This window comes from Macaca thibetana, chromosome X (genome assembly GCF_024542745.1).
Source record: "Macaca thibetana thibetana isolate TM-01 chromosome X, ASM2454274v1, whole genome shotgun sequence".
Taxonomy (NCBI): Eukaryota; Metazoa; Chordata; class Mammalia; order Primates; family Cercopithecidae; genus Macaca; species Macaca thibetana.
Genome location: NC_065598.1, coordinates 11,222,872 through 11,227,753, shown reverse-complemented (window position 1 = coordinate 11,227,753; position 4,882 = coordinate 11,222,872). Strand labels below are relative to the sequence as shown.

The following is a 4,882-nucleotide window of genomic DNA, read 5'->3' as shown; positions in this document are numbered from 1 at the left end:
CTTTGATATTTTAATCAAAATGTAAAAACCAAAAACTGAATAGACAGCAGAGTTGTTAGGTGTTTATTATAATAAATGTGCAAATTGCCAAGTTTCCCTTCAGTAGAAAAGAAGATGACTTTGGGAGGCCGAGGCGGGTGGATCACCTGAGGTCAGGAGTTCAAGACCAGCCTGGCCAACATGGTGAAACCCCATCTCTATTAAAAATATAAAAACTATCCGGACGTGGTGGTGGATGCCTGTAATCCCAGCTACTTCGGAGACTGAGATAGGAGAATTGCTTGAACCCAGGAGATGGAGGTTGCAGTGAGCCAACACAGTGCCACTGCACTCCAGCGTTGGCGACAGAGTGAAACTCTGTCTTAAAAAAAAAAAAAAAAAAAAAAAAAAAAAAAAAAAAAAAAAAAAAAAACCCAAAACCAAACCAAAACAAAAAACAAACAAGGTGAAAACCTAGTGGTGATAACTGAATTTGGTGTGGGAAGGTTGGCGACACAGTGGGAATGTCAGCATTGTGCTTCTGTGGGGCCCAAATTGTCCTCAGAATAGCAATAATAAGGAGTAGATACTGAACTAAATAGTAGACATCAACCTGCTAGAAATCATGTTGTGGATATTGGTCACAGGTGCTACTATAATGAGTGCTGTTTAGAAACCAGTTTTAAGTTTTGCTTGGTATTTATGTTGTGCTTGAGTGTTTTCTAACTTGTTTTTCAAAAAGTTAAATAGTGGATTGGGGGAAAGGGGAATGGAGAGTGATTGCTAATGAGCACAGGGCTTCTTTTGGAGGTGATGAAAAAGTTCTGGAATTTGTGTGATGGTTGTACAACTTTGTGAGCATAATAAAAATCCCTGAATTTGAATATGAATCATACTTTTAGCTAATGTTTTAATTATCATTTTATGTTCTATTAACCAGATCAAAATCTTGTTTCACTTGATTTTTAGTAGATTTTTTTCATTTTATTGTTATTTTTGAATAATTCTTTGATTTACTTGGTTCAAAAGGCAAAATACATGAAACATTATTCCTCAAGAAGTTTTACTCCTATGAATATTTATTCTTATTTTCCACCTTTTCTTTCCAAAAGGTAGTGTTCTCTCTATATATGCAAACATTGTTCAGTGCCTTAGATTTTTCACTCAACAATATGACCTGGACATCTTCCCACATTGGAACTTAGAGAACTTCCTAGTCCTTGGATTTGCAGTTGCATGGTATTCCACTAGTGGAAGTAAGACAACTTATTGAATCAGTCCCCTGAATCATCTGATTTTTAAAATATGAAGATATAATTAAATAGAATTTTGAAATGTCAGTGGATAAAGAATACTCACTCAACTTACATGTACATCTGGTTTGAAATATTTTGGCTTATGGAATGATCAGAGAAAAGGAATTTGTTACTTATAGGCTCCAAAATAATAATTTATAAAAGAAATCCTATAAAAACTAATTTTGAACCAAAATGCATAGCAATTATAGAAAAGAAAAAATCAATGTGCATAGAGCAATTATGTTCTAATATTTTAAACGAGGATATGTTTCTTATTAAAGTTTATTAAAGCTCAAATTATGTAATGGTGGCTATTCTGTAACTTTACATTTAAAAGTAAAATAACTAAAGCCTTTTGTGATAGCAAATTAATTTTTTGAAAGTGTATTCATTTATCCTTGGTTGATGTTAAGATTTCAAAAACAAAAGCAACATACTTTCATTGATTGTAGCAAAGCAGAAACATAATTAAATATCAGATTAAAACTCAAACCACGAAAAATGATCTAATGTTTTCCTTTCACATTTATTAGGAAAACAATCAAAAGCCTTTTCTGATATTAAATTTATTTTTTGAAGTCTTACTCAAAGGAATCCTAGATTAATCATAGATTTTAAAATCCGCCCATTCATGCCTGGGGCTGAGGTCCTCCCTTGCCTAGGCAGAGGTGGGAGCTTAGTGGGGCTGCTGCAGCCCTGCTTCCTCCTCCCCATTTCTATGCTCCTGGGACCAGGTCTGCACTGGTAGGTGCTAGAGCCAGGAAAGACTTTTGAGATAATGTACAATCTCCTCATTTTATGTATGAGGAAACTGGGGCTTAGGGAAGAAAATGAAGTTGTCCAGGGTCACTCAACTAGTGGTAATGCCAGAACCAAGGTGAAGATGTTTGGAGGTGTCGGGGCTGTGGGGACCACATTGCTCCAAGCCAACGATGGTACAGGACTGTCAATGAAGCCTGGCACAGCTGTTGCTTCCGGTGTTCAGAATGCCAGGATTCCCTCACCAGGTGGTTCTACGAGAAGTATGGGAAGCTCTACTGTCACAGGACTACTGGGAGATGTTTGGGGAGTTCTGTCATGGGTGCTCCCTGCTGATGACAGGGCCTATTATAGTGGCTGGAGATGTTACAGTAGGTGGTTAATCAGACATGAGCAGGGCGGGAGAGGGCTCCTCCACACCAGGAATGTCAGGCGACCATTAGGTGATGGTCAGGCAGTTGTTAACCATCTCTCTAAAATAATAATTGGTTGCGGCTCATACCAGAGAAAGGCAGTCTCCCAAAACATTTAAAAAAAAAAAAAAAAAAAAAAAAAAACCCTAAAACTGGTGATCAGCAGCTTCCTGATAAGATCTCAGGAGCAGGGTGAGTGGGCTCAAGCATGTGCACTAAGAGGTAAAATGATGGAGTTTAACTGGTCTATGACCTTCCTCTAGGAATGCTCAACTAGTAAGGGGAAAGCACCTCAAGTGAGCATATGCACAACTTCAGTAAACACACTGCGCATGCAGCCCCTCCCAAGTGCTAGCAGGCCACTGCGCATGCAGACAGCCCACCCCAAGGGAAGAATCAGGGGAGACAAGATGCAGACCCCAGAAGAATGCTAACATATAAAACCCCAAGTCAAAGGTCAAACTGCACACTTGATCTCTGAAGTCTCCTGCTTGGCCCTCTTCCAAGTGTGCTTTACTTCCTTTCATTCCTGCTCTAAAGCTTTTTAATAAACTTTCTTTCCTGCTCTGAAACTTGCCTTGGTCTCTCACTGTCTTATGCCCCTCAGTGAAATTATTTCTTCTGAGGAGGCAAGAATTGAGGTTGCTGCAGACCCATGCAGATTTGCTGCTGCGAATAGGGAGTTCAAGTACCATCCAGAATGCTTTGCCTGTATGAGCTATAAGGTGACCATTGAGGATGGGGATGCATATGCCCTGGTGCTGTGTGTCACCCTATACTGTGGAAAGTACCACAATGAGGTGGTGCTGGCACCCATATTTGAGAGACTCTCCACAGAGTCCATTCAGGACCAGCTGCCCTACTCTGTCATGCTCATGTCCATGCTGGCCACCACAGAGGGCAGGCAGAGCTTCTCCGTGTCCGTGGAGAATGCCTGCTCCAACTACATTACCACCATGCAAGTAAAAGAGGTCAAACAGATGCATATCAGTCCAAACAGCCACAATGCCATCCACCCCAGGGACCACATCCTGGAGATCAGTGGAACCCCCATCCACACACTCCAAGTAGAGGAGTTGGAGGATGCAATTAACCAGATGAGCCAGACACTTCTGCTGTTGATTGAACATGACCCCATCTCCCGGTGCCCAGCCCAGCTGCGGCTGGATGCCTGGCTCTCTCCTCACATGCAGAATGCTGGACACCCTCACGCCCTCATCACCCTGGACACCAAGGATAATCCAGAGGGGATGCTGAGAAGATGCTCCCTGAGACTCAGTAACAGCATCTCCAAGTCCCCTAGCCCTAGCTCCCCAAAGGAGCCCCTGCTGCTCAGCTGTGACGTCAGCCACTGGGAATCCCTTTGTTGTTCTAGCACTTATTCAAAGCAGATCTTCCGGTCTTGTGACCTGATCCACGGGGAGGTCCGGGGGAAGGGCTTCTTTGGGCAGTCTATCAAAGTGACACACAAAGCCACAGGCAAAGTGGTGGTCATGAAGGAGTTAATGAGATGTGATGAGGAGAACCAGAAGACTTTTCTGACTGAAGTGAAAGTGACGTGAAGCCTGGACCACCCCAATGTGCTCAAGTTCATTGGCGTGCTGTAAAAGGACAAGAAGCTGAACTTGCTGAGAGGACATTGAGGGGGGCACACTGAAGGACTTTCTGCAAAGTGTGAACCCATTCCCCTGGCAGCAGGAAGTCAGCTTGGCCAAAGGCATTGCCTCCAGAATGGCCACCAGCAAGAAATGTAATTTGCATAAGAACAACTTCAAGAAGTGCTACACGGTGGTAGGAAACCTCTACTGGGTGACACCTGAGATGCTGAATAGAAAGAGCTATGATGAAATGTGGATGTCTTGTCTTTTGGGGTCATTCTCTGCGAGACCATTGAGCAGATGTATGCAGATCCTGATTTCCTTCCCCAAACACTGGACTTTGGCCTCAGCATGATGCTTTTCTGGGAGAAGTTTGTCCGCACAGACTGCCCTCCAACCTTCTTCCCCCTGGCCATGACCTGCTGCAGACTGGAGCCCAAGAGCAGACTGGCAGTCTCAAAACTGGAGGACTCCCTGTACCTGGTGGAGCTGGGCATCCCGCTGCCTGTAGGGCTGGAGGAGTTGGGCCACACTGTGAGCATGCAGTACGGCCTGATCCAAGACTCACCCCACTAGCCCTGGCCCAGCCCCCTGCAGGGGGGTGTTCCACAGCCAGCATTGCTCTTCTGTACCCCATCCCTGCTGTGAGCAGGGTTTTTCGGGCTTCGTGTGGATTGGCAGCTCATTTAGAAGCAGAACAAGCCGGCAGGGTGCGGTGGCTCACACCTGTAATCCCAGCACTTTGGGAGGCCAAGGCATGTGGATCACCTGAGTTCAGGAGTTCGAGACCACCCTGACCAATATGGAGAAACCCCATCTCTACTAAAAATACAAA

At 43.9% G+C, this 4,882-nt stretch overlaps 1 pseudogene; it reads left to right on the top strand.

Moving 5' to 3' along the window:
* The first annotated feature begins 2,320 nt into the window (after positions 1–2,320).
* Positions 2,321–4,623, top strand: LOC126946818 (LIM domain kinase 2-like; annotated as a pseudogene).
* The last annotated feature ends 259 nt before the right edge of the window (positions 4,624–4,882 follow it).